Source organism: Haemaphysalis longicornis, unplaced genomic scaffold (assembly GCF_048455015.1).
Source record: "Haemaphysalis longicornis isolate Haplotype H1 unplaced genomic scaffold, Haemaphysalis longicornis Haplotype H1 scaffold_2, whole genome shotgun sequence".
Classification (NCBI taxonomy): Eukaryota; Metazoa; Arthropoda; class Arachnida; order Ixodida; family Ixodidae; genus Haemaphysalis; species Haemaphysalis longicornis.
The window spans coordinates 41335351-41352301 of NW_027526295.1; the positions used below are offsets into that span (position 1 = coordinate 41335351).

Genomic DNA, 16951 nt, shown 5'->3' on the forward strand with positions numbered 1-16951 from the left:
AGGGACATTCACAAGACAAGCGGCAACTATCAACTGATTTATTCGCACAAAATACTGATGACTATAAGAAGGTGGGGTTGGGAGTGAAAAGACCACATCTAAATAAATTTTTGTTCCCACGTATCATTCGTTATGCCATGTTGTTTTCTATATGCTTTGTCTCCCCCTGGAACAATCTACCGTAATTACCCGATTCTAACGCGCACCTTTTTTCCGGAAAAATAGGTCGAAAAATCGCATGCGCGTTAGAATCGGATACGAAACCGAAACTGCCAAAACAACGGAAATTTCGTCTCGCCCATCGCTATCTCAAGATGGCACCAAAGCATTTAGCAACAATTTTTCGGACGCAGGAAGCATAGGCGCCCAGGCTTTTCTATCGGCGTTCACACAAATCGTCAAATCGTTCCACTTGCGCACTTGGTAACAGCAATGGCAGCAGCGGTTCTCGCGAGTTCAAAACGAGCGGTCGGCTGAAGCGTGCGCCTCTGGAGAAGTTCGCAGGATGGGCGTGCGAGGCATGGGCCACGATCCCATCGATCATGGTTGAACGTTCGTTATGAAGTGTGGCATCGCGAACGCGCTTGACGGCACCAAGGACAAGATGTTGTGGTCAGCGGAGAGCGACGAGGAGGGAGATGGGTGAGGCTACTTCGAGGAATAAATTGCCCGTTTATCTCGCATTCATTTTTCTTGCTCACAAAGTTCCGTGCGCGTTACAATCGTAAGTGCAAGTTTTTTCGGTTTTTTTGCCAGGAAAATAGGGTGCGCGTTAGAATCGGGGGCGCGTTAGAATCGGGTAATTACGGTAATACAGGGTGCACTGATGCAATCATCAGCTTCACTGCAAACGTAGTAAGCTTTGGTAATCTCTCTCTTCACGCTCTCTGTGCTGTCTGCCAACAGGTACACATTATCAAACCGAAGGACACATCTGCATCGCTCGCATGCATTGCAGTGATCTGTTAACCTTCCCTTTTACCATACGTGCTGGCCCCCATCTAAGTACTGCTGAGCAGCTTTCTATGCCCGAGCAGAGTGGTGAAGCTACCGGCCCAAGTGAAGTGCACGAATCTGCATTCCTAAGTACTCTACCGACTCCAGGGAGCACACAGGCCTCAAGCACGCACGTCTTCACAGTAAAGCGATTCTGGAAATCTGACACCCTGTCTTCTAAACACCTGGGGCCGAAGGGTTGCCTGTTCCCCAGGGCCTTTTCAGCTGAAGGCGCCTCAGGAGGTCGAGGGACGCACTCGCCGAGGGCAGCACAGGTCACAGGGGACAGGGCAGCCCCTGGTGGCCAGGGGGGGAAGGTCGCATTGGCCTGGCACAACGGCACATCTGCAGGACCTCGTATTTGAACTGTACACACCGAGGGGAAGGGTCAAGGGTCACGACCCGCAGCACTCCTTCTTGTGCATCGACTGGAGGAACCGATCCAGCGGAACAGGATGCTCAATTTTTGGGGGTTGAACGCACTGAAACAACACCTGGGCTGCAAGCTGCCCCAGGGCTGCACTTCGGACTAATTCTGACCCCCTGGGGGAATCTCGGAACTGCACCGAAATCTCGACACGCAGGCGTTTTCACTTTTCGCCTCCATCAGAAAAGCGGCCGGGGTCGAACCCGGATTCTTGGACTCTGCGGCCCCGCACTAAGCAACCGTGCTGGGTCCACTGAAACCAAAGGCACAACTGCACGCACAAGGCAACGGAGATGACCTTCCCTTGACCCCTGGAACAAGGGGGACTTCCTGTTCACCTGCTTCTCACTTGTCCCTTTAGATAACCTCATTACACTTAGAGGGGTCTGTTTTAGCTGCTCTGGTGCCAGGTATATGCCCGATGCTCGCACGAACAACAGAAAAAAAACAGTCATGTAAATACTAGGAATGTTGCAGAGATGATGGATAGTGCATGCTACTCGACTCAATACGAAGCAACGTTTCACCAGTTAAAGCATTTCATTTGTTGTCTGTTGTTTTTTCATCACTCAAAATTTACAAGTATTCCAGAAACAAAACTTGATTCTGCTGCGCGACAAGCGTATTTTTAAAGGGACACTAAAGCGTAGTAGCAAGTTGCCTTATAATCGGTACATTAAATTGTTTTTAACACATATATAGCACTCACCGCAGCATCAGTCGCTTATTAACATAAAAAATGCCAAAAGCCTGAAAACAGGTGTAGACTTTCCCGCACTACACCTTGTGACATTGCAAAATGGGATCAGTGGAGCTTGCTTAAGCGTTGTCTGGAACAAGCGTGGAGGCAGCACAGACCTGCAAGTCTAAAACAAATGCACCCGGGAACGTCCGATGGTCGCGTGCTTTTGGAGACACACGAACCACAGCAAGCACACACAGCAAAATATGATGCCACAGCCCAGGCGGCGGTCTGTGTTTCAGTCTGTGTTTCGATTTCATGGAACTGTTTCACTTTGTGTGCAAGCACAGTCAAAGTATACATGCACGCGAGCGAACGCTGGGGACCACTGCACCTACCGTCGACCACTAGCGTGAAACGGCCAGCGTCAGAAAAAGCAGATCGGCTGACCCTGGCCGCTTCGTGATGAGCTCGGAGACGTCACGACAAAAATGGAAGGGCAATGGCACAGAGAAATGCCAGCTCTAATTATTTCTTTCTCAGCAAACAAGGCATCGTTGGTTGACAAGCAAAAGCTGAGAGGGCTACGCAACACATGACCTTTGAGTTGAAACAAAAAGTGACTTTGCCCTAAGTGCCTCTTAAGCTTTGCCATTTGCACCACACGCTCCGGTTGACTTTTCCCACATGGCTCCACAGCTGTGCAGGAAAGCCTCCCACACGTGAGCCTCACACAGACCAGGCACGTGGTAAACTCTGGTTGGTGTGCATTGCCTCAGGCGTGTGACGTGGACACAAAAGAAAGCTCATTTCAATGTGTAGCATGAGTGAGGTCCCATGAGTCCTTGCCAGTTCACTGTGCTTGCAACAAAAAATACCAGCTGCCCCAATGCTCAGCAAGTGCCCTTCTTTTTTTACAACAACATCCGCACAGTTTTTTATTCCACTGCTCTGCCATCTTGTCGCAAGGTTCTTTTTCTGAGCGACATTTCACCAGCGAGGTGCTTGTTTAATCAGCAAAGGTGTTCAGTCAACTGATTACAATTTCCACTTGGCTGAAACCAGTACGGCCAAATCCGACGCACAGTACTGGCATCTTGAGAAAGTCTCTTATTTTCCAATTCTGTCGTCTTAATAGGTATCCACATGTGGCCCCAATACGGGCACTGCCAAAGGCATCTACGTCTACAAAAAAAAGAATGTCCCCGGGATCTTACACCCGCAACATATAACCCCTAAACAGGGCCACTCACCTAAAGCTGCTCATTGCAGGGGTACTTCCCAAGCGGTGTCACCACCATGGCCAACCTGCAACAACATGGACGCAACAATGTCAGTGCACACACAACATATCGCTCAGGACAACTTCCCACGCTGTCCGCACAACGACTGGGCAGGTGTCGCCCCAATCACGTTGTTACTCTTTAAGATGGCCACTTTGATAAGATAGGCCGGCCAGTGTCTTTTTGAACGAGTGTCAAGCCATACTCGGGGTTGCACACAGAAATCCCCACATGCCTCCCATCACTACTCTCACAGCATGCACTAAGAGTCTCGCATTCAGTTGTTTGCATGCCACTGTTGTGTTATGATAGTACGTACGTTCCTGATCATTCAGACACATGACCAGGAATGCCCCAAGGTTCGACTTTCTGACTTACATTAGTAATACTCCATGCTGAATCCAGTCACCATTTCGGATGGGCTCTTTCGAAGATGACTGCGCCATGTTTATCATCCCAAATGAGACTTGCAATGCTATAAGTTATCTATGTGGAATACCATGCGTGGGGCGCGAGACTCCAAGCATCTAAAACCAAGTGTATCATATTTGCCCAGAAGAAACCCGTATTGAGTTTTACGCAAACTTCGGTAACACCAACTTGCAGAATACTACCGTATAATGCGAAATATAGGTCGACCCCCTTACCTTGTAGCCAAAAAATGCAAAAAAAATAATTAGGTACCAACCATTGTTTTATTGAGACTAACTTGTTTCGTCTCAGATTACTCATTTAAAACTGTCTGAAGTATCGTCGGACGACCGCTTCTGGCTCGCTGTCGCCCACACAGCAGGTCGACCTCGGTGCAGTCCAGGGAATTACTTACGCAGCACTTCTTAAACGCTCGCAAGACCATGTCACCGTGAAGCGAGCGCAAAGCATGGGGCACTCGTGTGCAGACCGGAGCGACAGCCAGTCTGTGCAGGCGGTCAGCAAACATCTTGTGGTATCCATTCGTGGAGACATCGCACGACGCTAGCGGACAAAATTTGCCCCTTTGTACAGCAGCGCAGGTGCACAGAGCAGCACCCATGAAACGAGGCCTTCCGAGCGTTGCATACCGAGAGCTGCCCCTTCAGCTAACGTGGCTAGCCACTTCTTTTGGGGATACCGAACTGGCGCAAGGCGGACACATCGTGGGCTTGGGAAAATCCCCACCTTTTCTTTAAAATGCTGCTGTGAACTGGCACCAAGTGCCTAAACTCATTTTGAGCAAGAAGAAAATAGCACGCACACATTCGCTGACAGCGAGAGAAGCAACAAAACAAAGATGGCGTCGTGTCCGATTGATGGTGGTTGGTGATGGTGCCTTTGGGGTTTCGATGGGCTCGATGGGCTGCCTGGTCGCCACATGACAACTGCCAGTGACTGCAATATAGGTCGAGGGGTGACTTTTCGGCAAATTTTTCTGTAAAAAATCTCGACCTATATTCCGCTATACGGTACCATCCAGCTAAAGTAGCGTGCTGCCAAACCTTCAGCTAACCCAAATTTCACTCAGTTAGTTCAAAACCCCTGTGTAAATTATAGCGAAGTTGTTTTTGAGACAGCACTGATATCAGTCTTCGGTTCCCAGCCATTTCTTATTGAAATAAATTGCCATGCAGTGCTGTGAATTCGTAAAACTTTAGAAATGTCTGTAAACAGTCCACAAAATCTCAGTTTTCTCAGAAAATGCACTCATGTTGAGAAAGAAGTTTTTTGGGAAGGGTACGTATATATATTCTTCTTTGCTTGCTTTTTAGTCAGACGGTTCATTTTCACGCATCATGCACTTGACTGCTCCCTCACGAACATGCCAACCGAACTTTTTTTTAATTGCATGAAGTATGCTGACCTTGCTGTTTCATGTAAGCAGACGTGTAAGCACCCATGAAGGGCCCCAACATGCACAAATCACATGAAATGAAATTTATATCTGAGTGCAAACCTCACAGAAGCAAACTTGGCTCCTCGGGAACTTCTACAGAAAAAAAAATCCCGCCATCTCCACGAAGTGAATGATGATGAGTGGGGCGAAGCTCCAATGCTTATCGGTAAAACCGTGAAACATTCGCCCACACATCATGTAAAGACTCGACACGCTGTTCTAGGGGTGATTGTATGTACATTTATATAGACGATGTTTATTATTTACGTATCGATGCAATTATCCTGCGCCCGCTCCGATTTGGAGGGTGCCTCAATTCACGCGCATCCCCCACACACGAAGGTGCCGGCATCGAGGTGCCAACAGTCAGCGCTCATTAGCGTCATGATGCGCTACTTCATTTCCCCTCTTCTAGATGGCGCGCACCATCTGAATGAGTCATAGGGGAGGTCATAAGGTGCGCTCGTAGCACATGCTCCTGTCTTGGTTTGTAGCGCAGTGGGAAGACCGCCACGTACCTCGCGTTGCGGCCAGAGAGTCATGGCATCGAAACCGGGCGCCACCGCGTCAATGGGACTTTAACTAGTGGACACGGCGACGGTGCGACGCAAGAAGAGCTTCGCCCCTAAAAAAATTGGCCTTTTTCTGGTGCACAAACCCAAGGCCAGAGCATATTGAAGGCAGTCGCTCTTCCAACTCAGCTGCCAGGAGTCGCAGCGGCAGAGCTCATCCCATTAGGTGGCCACTGTGTTTTTCCTGCTCTGTACTTTGCGAACTTCAAGCTGCAGCTTGGCCAACCATGCAAGGTTACCAAGCCCGCTACCAAGCTCTACTCGTGAGCAGTGAGAGTTGCGGTTGCTCCCTGTACCGACACCCCCTGGCACGGTCACTTTCAATGATGACGGCTTCAACCACTGCGTGGGATGACAGACGACGAACACCTCTTAAAGTCCCGTAAGACATTTCGCTGGGGCCACAATTCTTAATTGTGTTGGCACCGAGGAACCCCTGACGCCACCAATAAGTTGTCAAGGAATCTGCAAGGTGCTGCTAAGTCGCTCAATAACAACATCACTCACACAGGGCTTTGCTCAGTCATGGGCACATTACCAGTAAAAAGTAGCTGCATTACAGTTACACTTAACGAGTGCAAAAAAGGAACTCCATCACAGTTATAGTTACACAATTTTTAAAAATAACATGTTACACTTACTGTGAAAAAGTAACGTAATTACTTTTCTATTACTGTATAAAACTAAGTAATCGATTACAAACCAAATCATGAGTTTATTTGGTATGAATGTACGAAGGCATGCGGGTAGTCAGAATTGCACGTGGTAAAAGCCTAGACAAAGAAAACGTCACCCAAGCCAAACACCAACAATCGTTTTGTACGCATCATTTTGTTGCATGAGCCTTTTTGTTGATGCACCCTTAGTGTCGGGGACTTTATTTGCAGAACTCATTGTAACCTAAGGGCCCGTTCGTTTCCCCTGCACCACGACAACCAGTTCAGGAGGCGCAGCACTTCGCCATTCCTTTCAGTGGTGAAGCTTGCGGCCCCTGAACTGCGCCGTTCCAGTCACAAGTGGTGCCGATGGGCGCAGGACGAGTCCATGGCTTTGCCTGCTCTCCCTGCAGAGGAGGTGCAGAAGCAGACGCGAGAAAGCTGCAGGTCTGGTTCCCCCGATTATGCGGGATGGTGGAACCGGCTTTGCACTGCTGTGAACTGGTTCAGGAGGTGCAGGGTGAATCGGACGGACCGTTGGGGTGAGTTGTTTCTCAAAGTTGGCATACAAGAGAGCTTCCCTCTTATCTGAGGTCTAATTTCCCATTGCTTTTCTTTTTGTCTTGTTTCTGTTCGCTCAAGATGAACGGAATACTTTAGGACACCACCTCTAAGAACAACCACCAACCCCGCTCTTCTGCATGAAGATAATTCCTCCTCTAAGCAACCTTCCCTCCTAAACTGCGAGGGGAGCCATGTTGTGGAAAGGTAAATGGTGTCTGGAACAGTAGAAAGCGCTAACTGTACGCAGGCCTTTACGAGTGTTGCTATCAGATAGTTTTCTATAAAAAAGGAAGTAACTCTAACGGTATTTCCTGTTGCAGTTACTCTATATAAAAGTAAAAGTAATAAAGTTACAAGTTCCTTTAACATAAAAGTAACTAGCTACAGTTACATGCTACTAAAAAAAGCAACTAGTTACTGGTAACACATTACTAGTTACTATTTACTGCCCAAGACTGGCCTTGCTTTGCTTCAGGCCACTGTCACATCTGTTACTGCTTTCAGCTTAATGAGTTTGTCCCTGCTAGAAGCACAGCACTCTCCTCTAACTTGATGAGAAACCTGCTGAAGAACAGTGCAACCGGGGAGCAGGGTGCATTGACAAAGGCATCCAGGGATACAGATGGGCCTGAGGAGCCTGCGTTAATAGAAACCCTTGAAAAAAAACCCTGTGCTAGGCCAAGAGGGGGCCGGGAAGCGATCTGGCTCATTTTTTATGCGTTCATAATTTTTAAGTTCATTATAGATGGCCTGGAAACAGAAGCGGAGAATGTCAAAACCCTGCAGTATGTGGCCGACACACAGAGCAATATTCTACCTGTCTCGAGCTTTTCCTGAAAACATTTTGTTGGTTTCGACTCTGGTGTTGACGGAGCTTAACGTTTGTTCCCTCGCTCTAATGACACTGGCTATGCTGGCCGTTACTTAGTTCCCAGAAATTAAGTTAAGATTTTTTTTCTTTTACTCATTTTACAACTCTGCACCATCTAATACAGGATTCGTAAGGCCTCTTTTATTGGTCACTTCAGAATGCTCAAAACTGCCCGAAAGCAGTTCTGTATTTTATTCGCAGTGTCTAGAGTGCCGTCCGACGGCTCTTTACCTGGGCCTTGCAGTGCCGTCCGACGGCGCTGCAAGCGTATGCTCCCGTGCCGTCCGGCCGGTCCGGCGCTTGAATGGCTTGTACGGAGCTCTCAGCACACGGCCAGCACGAAAGAAAAGAAGTTCCTCATGACTAGAGACCGGAACTTTAGGCAAAATGCCTATTTTTTATTCCAGTCCGTATCGAGCCTATTTAACATATAAGCATGAACTAAAGGAAGGGGAACATTTTAAGCAATAGTTGATTGTGCCTATACGTGCCTATTTTGAGGTTCGTGCCTATACAAGCTTTTAAGCGCCTATAAATGCCTTTTTTGTGCTGTCGAGTACAGACTTTGCCTCAATCAGTCGTATATCTCGATGGAAAAAAAGGAAATCTATTGTTGGACTGATGGGAATGCATGAGCATCTTGTCTCTCTCCATTGCTAACTTGAGGCCTCGCCCGATGCTCATTCCTTTCTCTTCAGACATCCGCCACGCAGAGTTTCTTTCACCCCACTCAGTAAAGCGTATAACCACAAAAATATCATCATCTTCTTCCTACACTATGCCAACCATGCTTAGCGTTCTAATAATCTCAGCGGTCTCGTTTTCTCGCTCTAGCAGCGGCTTTGGCTGCCTGTCTTTCCTTTTGTAGTCTGCCAGTATCGCCATTAGCCGCAGTATTTTTCATTTCTTCCTCGTTTGCCACCCTAAACTGGCTGCGTGCTCGATAATTATACAACGCGGGCAATCAGTGGCAGGAGTCACAGAGACCCGCCGAGACTCCCCGTGACTGACGGGCACGTCTGCAGAGGCAGCTGCCGCTCAGTCGCACTCCTGTTAAAGTATTCTTAGCACCGTCGCTCTCGTCACTCACGCAGCCGGCGATCTCTAAGCGCTATCTCACTTTACCGTTTTTGGGTTTATGTCGCTGGCTGTTTGACAGAGTGACGCGTAGCGACGGAAATATTACCCGAAATGCCCTATATATTGTTCGCGCAATAATACAGTGCTAACAGTGGCATAAATTGTTTTGTCACAGACAGGAGAACACGTGTTTTGAGGAATGGTCTCGTCGAATTTAGTCTGCAAGGCATGCAAGGTGAAAATAAAGAGTACGCGTTGTCCCCCAACCAGTCGGCGTGCAGCGAGTATAGAAAACAGTATGTTTGTGAATGGGGGTATGAAGTAATGAAAATGACGAGGCGCGCTGGCGTTGGAAATGGGTTCGCACTGGCTTGTTTGGAAGAAAACAAGAGAGCAATTGAAAACGTTGTATTTAGCATTTTTAAGGGTTTTTATTGAATGCTAGCGGCATAAAAAGATTCTTGCGGGTTCCGTCGGCGCGTCGTCTGCTAGCGCCCCCAACGATAGCGCGCAAGCGCCAGCCTGCGAGGGAGCCGGCCAATGGAAGCCCTACCTCTCAAGGCCAGGACGGTACTGCGGGAAAGCACAGCTACTCTCTCGGCAAGATGCGCAACATTGACTTTCACGCCTTTCCTTCTGCTTAAAAAATTGCAAATAAATCTGAACCCTTTCCCACTTATTTACCTCGGACGGGATTTCGAAAAGCCTTTCTAAACAATGCAAAACAATTACAAATTGCTCGCGAATCCCCCCCCCCCCCCCCCCCCCAAAAAAAAGGTCGGATTTGTTTGGTGTCGAGAATATTGCAGCGCAGATTGCACGCGGGCGAGGCTAGAGCGTGCCCTAGAGAGGCAGCGCGAGGCTAGCTTGTGGCAAGATTAAGAGAAAACCTATTGACCCTATCACTACAGCCAGCACGTCAGCGTAGTTGGCGTTTCTGCTCTCTCCGTAATCCGTCCGAAGCCTGCCGACGAATGCCGAAGATTAAGACGCCGAAAAGTGTCCTTATCCGGCAATGGACCAGTGGATCGCAGTGCTACACCGTCGACGGAGAAACAGTATTCTGCCAACCCTGCGGAAAGCAGGTGAGAATACAATACTTTCCACTTGATCTTAATTAACGATATCATGCACTTGACGTGAACACTGGACCAACCGTAAACGTGACGCCTCCAACAGTGCTTGCGCTAAATTTATTCTGAATGCTCAGAACTTGCCAATAATGTGCGTTTTAAGAACTTTTTACGGTAACTGCTATTCATTGTTGTGCAATGTTTGCAACCTAATTCGGGAACTGGCTTCCTTATTGAAAATTTCCGGCACAGTGTTGGTCGGATTGTTGTATAAGCATCATGATTTTAAAAACGGTTACCTGCTATTGCGCAGCTGGCCAACTTCGCCATTCCTTGAGCTATTGTCAGGTTTACAACTCTACATGACTAAAAGCAAAAGTACACTAGCAACGTTTCACGTGCCTTACGCAATATCTTAGTTTTCGTTACTGTTTTCTTCGCGCAGGTACCCTGTGAAAAAAAGTTCCACTTGCAGCAGCATGAAAGAACAGCACTGCATCAAGCCAATGCTCTGCGCAACCAGCCGTCGACATCAAGACAATCGTTCCTGGCTGAAAGTATTGCTCAAGGAAAAAAAAGTGAATTCAGCGCTGACCTGTGCGAAGCATTAGTCGCTGCTAACATCCCTTGGGCGAAAATCGAAAACAAGACTTTCAAGAATTTCTTGCAAAAGTACTGCAAACAAAAGGTACCATCAGAGTCGACTCTTCGCAAGGAGTACCTGCGACCACTGTACGAGAAGACGCTACAAGAAATTAGAAGAGAAATCGGTGAATTCCACATTTGGATTTCTGTGGACGAGACGACAGATGTCACCGGACGAGTACTCGGTCACTTTGTAGTCGGAAAGCTTGACGCAGAAGAGAAAACAACACCCTTCCTGGTTTGCTCAAAAGAGCTAGAAAAAACTAGCGGAGAGACCATCGCCCGCTTCGTGAACTCGTCATTGAAGCTTCTGTACCCCTCCGGAGCCCACGACGACCGAGTACTGCTGCTCTACACAGATGCAGCAGCTTATATGCTTAAGGCTGGTGCACTTCTCAAGGTTTTTTACCCAGAACTATTGCACGTCCCTTGTCTTGCTCACGGGATTCATCGGGTGTGTGAAGAGCTACGAAAGTCGTTCAGTTCGGTCAACGAACTGATAGCTGTAGGGAAGGCGGTGTTCCTCAAGGCTCCTTCCCGCGTTCGTGCTTTCAGGGAGCAGCTGCCGGGTGTACCTCTTCCACCGGAGCCTGTTGTTACCCGCTGGGGAACTTGGCTGACGGCAGTGGAATACTACAACCAACACTTAAACGGTGTCAAGGCTGTTGTAAGCAGCTTTGCTGAAGATGAGAGTGTCGCCGTGAGAAGGGCCCAGAAGGTTCTACATGATGTTACACTTGCATGTGACTTGGCCTATTTGTGTGCCCATTTCACGTTCTTGGCAACAACAATACAGAAACTTGAAAGTTCGGGCACAACGCTGACTGAAAATATTCAGCTGATTTTGGACGCACAGGAAAGGTTCGCTAGTGCTCCCAGGGGACCGGTTGCTGACAGAGCTATAGAGAAGCTTAAGTCTGTGTTGGACAGAAATCCCGGATTTTCGACGCTGACGGAACTGTCTGAGGTTTTGAGCGGCGGACATACCGCGATTCCAGATGGAATCAAAACATCCAACGTGCCAAAGTACAAGTACGCTCCGCTAACCTCAGTGGATGTGGAGCGTTCTTTCTCTGCGTACAAGACGATATTGACTGACAGAAGGCACAACTTCAAGCCCGAAAACCTGGAGATGGTGCTTGTTTGCCACTGCTTCCACAGCCTTTCGCACAGTGTTGCGTCACCCTAGATATCTTGAAATCGTCACCCTTGAGTGTTTTATGAAGAAAATAAAATTGCATTTTCAAAATACCGATGTTTGTAGCCTGTGTTTACTCTAAACCGAAAAATTGCACTGAAATACGCCGCCTGAGTAAATATTATTCGAGCCTATATATGCCTATATGGTAGTACTTAGTGCCTATATATGCCTAAATTTCAATTTTGAGCGCCTTCAATAGGCGCCTAAAACCCGTTTTTTTAGTGCCTAAACTTCCGGTCTCTACTCATGACGCATCAGCCAGCTCAACATCGGACGCTCGCGAGTGCTTAGCCGCTATCCCTGCGAGCAAACGAGCCGAAACCAAGATGCAATGTGTCACGTCGCAAAGCAATGAGGCGGCCTTCGCTTTTCGTTGCTTTGCAACGGCGGCGCCGATCGCTCGTCCCTCGTCGCGCGACCACATCGCAAAACCGGATAGTAGATTAAGGCTGCAGAGTCACCTGACGTAGCCGGTAACGAAACGTTTGTTTGCACCTGCAATGCCAAACGGTGGCGAGCTGCCTCCCGGTCAAAGTTGGCCCGGCCCACCAAAGCGGGCTCGCTGGGCTGGCAAGCAGCATCCCGCGCTCACCAGCCCTTTCGTCAGTTGCGTCAGCGTACACATGTACTAATATACGAACAAAGTGGGACTCATCAGTGCGCAGAAACTACTTTGACTTGTCAAAGCAAGTCATAGCGGGACGGTAGGCTGACTTGCATCCTTGTCGTACCTCTGTCGGCGAGGAGTAAACACCCATAGAGTTTCAAGGCTTCAACGTGGAGTTCAAAGGCGCCAGAACTTCTGCGTCTGTGAAAAAAAGTGAACTTTGCGGTCTAGATGACAGATGTTGTGGCGTGAAAGCAAACGTGTATATTTCCCACTGCAATATAAGATGTTAAAAAGTGTCTGCTTGAGTTCGTTATTTTTGACTCTTCTTGCAACCCACAATGCTTTCAGTACCATTACGGTACTATTCCAAAGTGATTTCTACCTGTCTTTGTCGCGTCCATGTAACATAATTTTCTTTGACTGCAAATGGTTGAAGCACCAAGGAAGTCGTACAGGTCTGGTAACAGCTCTCGTCGCAAGTGCCAACACCGCCTCATCGCGCGACACGCGTCGCGCGCCCGACGTGCTCGAGTCACTAGGTGAGCGCACATTGAACCTTGGTTTCGGCACGCTTGCTCACAGGGATTAACACGTCATATAACCAACCATCCGCGAGCGTCTGATCTTGATCTGGCTAGTGCGTCATAAGGACTTCTTATCTTTCGTATAGGTATCTTTAGGCGACTGAACCTCGAAGGCGCGGTGCTGGCCGTGTTCTGAAAGCTCCGCCGCTCACGCGTCAGACCAGCCGGACTGGCCGGCCGGCCGGACGGCACGGGAGCATACGCTTGCAGCGCCGTCGGACGGCACTGCAAGGCCCCGCTAAAGAGCCGTCGGACGGCACTCTAGACACACTGCGTATTTTATTTCCCCGCGGAATTTCAGACTGGCAAGGAACTGCTCAAAACGGCTATGGACAGGAAAATAAGATCAGTAGAAAGCGCTGATATTTGATTACATCCCCAATAAAACCACTTTTTCGAGTGTTAAGGAGCGCATCTGGGCCTCGGCGATGCCCAGCGCGCTCTGTGCCTCACTTTTCGTATTTGCTGCCGTCATCGAAGCGGCACTTCTGGCGCAGCTTCAGACGGCGGGCCTCGGCCTTCTCTCGCTCGTCGTCGGCTGTTCGGAGCAGCTGGGCCTGCTTGGCGGGCGGTTCGCGAGGAGGCACCGACGCGGCAGGGGTCCTCGATCACGGGAACCGCCCTGCAGCAATAAGAAAAAAGCACCTCAGCGCGTGCGAGCGTATCGTCGCACTCGCGCTCACCTTCGGGGTGCTGCGCGAAGCCATCGCACGGTCGTCCACGCGTGCGTCCTTACGAATGAACACTGCGCACATTTGAACACGGCCAGCTCTTGCAAGGCGCTTATCCCGACGTCCTACAAACGACAACAGCAATGCTTTACTGGTTGTACTAGAGTGCTAGAGTTGCACTAAGCAGAACTGGCAGAACTTCCGAAAACCCGCCAATGCATTCAGGAAAGTCGGGAAAAGAAAGCACATGGACAGCCGGCTGATGATGATAATGAAATAAACTGTGGGTGGCAATCGCATGTTTAAACCACGACCGGCTATATAAATGTTTAAACAAAAAAAGAGATAAATGCAAAACTTTATTTCACAAAACGATAAAGTAGTAGCCGCTATAGTTTATCTTCTGGACAGTTCGCGGACGCCCGGATAAGGGTTCTGACAAGCGCTAAAATACTTCTATAATAATGTTGTAGTAATAGGTAGAAATAACATTACTCGCCGCACGTCCGTAGCGCTACTGTTAATAGCAACGTTGCTTTTTTTTTTTGTCTGCTGCCGTTAATTTATAGAAAGTTTTTTTTTTTCTTTGAACCACCTCGACCGGCTGCTGTGAAATCGCTGAGGGGCGCTGTAGGTTCGCGCGCGTGTCGTCTGCTCGAGAGCTGCGGCGAAGCAGACGACGAGCACTCAAAAACCTACTTTACAAGAAGCCGTTGTGAGAAGGCGATGCCTTGCATTGCGTTTCGTTCGTTTACGACGCTTATGTTTATGCGTATCTATGGTATCCTGCCGCTGGGAGATGTGATTTAATATTTCCGTATGTTTAAATAAAAAACTCAAGAAAGAATAACAGATACTTTCCATCCTGTGTTCATTCCATGCAACTTACTGCAAACGTGATGCAGAGCTCTTTGATGTAAGTAGCTGTGAACGTGATGGGTAAATAAATCCTCGCCGGTTTACAAAGGGTATCACTGAACTGGACTTCACTGCCGCGCTTGGCGAGTGCTCTTGGTTATCGACATGGCTTTTCCTCTTAATTTGCCATCCGTGTACCCTTTTCTCAACAAGGTATTTCCAAAGGCCGCAACTCACAGCGTATACTAGTAATCGCCCTTCCGTCTAGATTGACGTCAATATTAAAGGTCTTGTCGAATGGCGACAATAACTTCCAGCAAGCAAACAGAAAAGTAGTCATGGGAAATCACTACAACTTATAAGGTACGCTAATACCAAGGCCACGCTAAGCAGTGAATGCCTGTTATTTATTTATTTATTTATTTATTTATTTATTTATTTATTTAGCGGCGCAGAAGGCAGTCAACAAAGTAACGTGCACAGTGGAATGCCGACGAATCGACCCGCCGCGTTGGCTCAGTGGCTAAGGCGTTGCGCTGCTGAGCACGAGGTCACGGGTTCGATTCCCGGCCGTTGCGGCCGCTTTGCTGATGGAGGCGAAAAGCAAAAACGCCCATGTGTACGAGATTTCGGCGCACGATAAAGATTCCCAGGTGGTCGGTCGTCAAAATTAATCCGGAGCCCTCCACTACGGCGCGCCTCATCGCCTGTGTTGCGTCGGCGCGTTAAACCCCACAATCAATCAATCAATGTCGACGAATCGAAAGGCCGCGGCGTTTGTTTTCCAAGCGCTTATCTGTTGGTGTATCGTTGCTGGAAACAAAACACTGTCGATGAACCCAAAACAGTTTATGAAAGGGACCGAAAAGCGTATCACGTTTTCCCTGTCAAGCTTTCTGATACAGCGTACGAAAGAACAAGGATGCGATCTTTTCACATGGAAGCCAAGATATAAGATAACCGAGCGCGGCGACCTGCTAGCAACAAATATCAGTAAACAAATAAGAATATCGTTCCCAGCAGTATGTGCATAAAATGTGCTAACTCGCTCAAAAGTGTTCAGCATAGCCGAAGGCGCAGAGTACCTTATATGGGGGGAAGGTGGGGGGGGGAGGGGGGGGTATTTAGTAGAGCCGGTGCTGCTAGCACCCAAGGGGGACAAGAATCCGACCCCGGGCAATGAGGGTTCGCGTTTTTCAAGGGGTCTTGACCCTTATTTATTGCCCTAAATAGTATTATTTTTTGTTTCCCAATATAAAGTTTGATATCATCCGTCAAATAATTGTTTAGCTTGATTTAAAAAGTTGTTCTCTGAGGAACGCCTGTGCTCCATACATTTTTTCATCGCAAAAGGGACCCTCGCTCTCCATTGGTTTTTTCCCCGCATGACACACCTCACCTTCCAGTACAGACAGGGCCGGCACAGTCAAGGCGGTTTTCAGTGTTGCCAAGAGAAGAAATCGCCCGCTAAACGTTTATGTGAATAACAGCTATAAGGGGTTGACAGGTGGCGTGCGTGTTCTTGTGCGGGAAGACACCAGCCAAAACATCGCTCCGAAAGCCATTCTAGGTACACGTGCAAGGACGGCAAAAACATAACTCCACGAGCCCTTCAAGACGGGAGCACAAAACATAAGCTCTAAAGGCGAAAAATGTTCGTTCTACTCCGAATTGTCTGCGCACATTGCACTTGGAAACCGAGGCATACACAGCTCCGTTGTAAAAGTTATAGAAAGCCCAGCAAATTAGAATTACAAGAAGTAATTATAAAGCACAAACAAAAAATTGGCTCCAATCTACGCTTTGAAGGTGGTTGGAATGCAAAGCTTTAAACGACGCCCACAACGATTGCCCATGCGACATCAATTGAACTCACACACGTAGCTCTACAAAGAGTAAAAGCAGACATTCTGCCTGCCAGCCGTTACTTGGAATTCGCGGGGGCGGCGTCCCGAATGGAGCAGCAGCGTCGGCCACGGCCGGGAAACAGCGGCGGACGCCGCCGCTGTAGCCCGGTCGTGAGTCGGGGGAAAGAAAACGGAGAGGGGCGTCTTTTGAAGGGTGAAACAGAGAAACCTAGCCATTCTGAATTGCTAGCATGGGGATACGCCACCACGCGACACAAGCGCGGACACTGAAACAATTCGGCATATGTCAGCTTAGTGATTCCCATTTACACCGATTTAAACTAGTTAGTTTAGTAAGTTTGAGAATTGTGAGAAAGCTGAGGGAACTTTTATAACCGGTATTTATCAGGACCAGTTGCTACTTTCCCCTTTTCTAAAACCTCTTAAATCCCAACCGAATT

The 16951-nt window shown here is 48.4% G+C and overlaps 1 protein-coding gene and 1 long non-coding RNA gene across 6 annotated transcripts in view; one reads left to right on the forward strand and one right to left on the reverse strand.

Annotated features, from left to right (window-relative positions):
• Positions 1–14031, reverse strand: part of LOC144168841 (tRNA (uracil-5-)-methyltransferase homolog B-like) — a 39072-nt gene extending 25041 nt beyond the window's left edge. The window contains exons 1-5 of one of the 5 annotated variants that reach the window (XM_077697825.1): positions 13798–14031; positions 13568–13736; positions 3359–3413; positions 2207–2281; positions 1182–1293 (exon numbers count right to left, since the gene is read on the reverse strand). The gene's annotated coding sequence lies outside the window, so the exon portion shown is untranslated. Of the gene's footprint in view, positions 1–1181; positions 2282–3358; positions 3414–8152; positions 9748–13567; positions 13737–13797 lie in introns of those variants that run through there. The other 4 variants (XM_077697826.1, XM_077697829.1, XM_077697827.1 and 1 more) reach the window with 4 other exon arrangements.
• On the forward strand, positions 9750–11970 carry LOC144168842 (uncharacterized). Its single transcript, XR_013322257.1, has 2 exons — positions 9750–10086; positions 10520–11970. It is a non-coding gene; the product is annotated as an uncharacterized LOC144168842 (long non-coding RNA).
• Positions 14032–16951: the final 2920 nt, after the last annotated feature.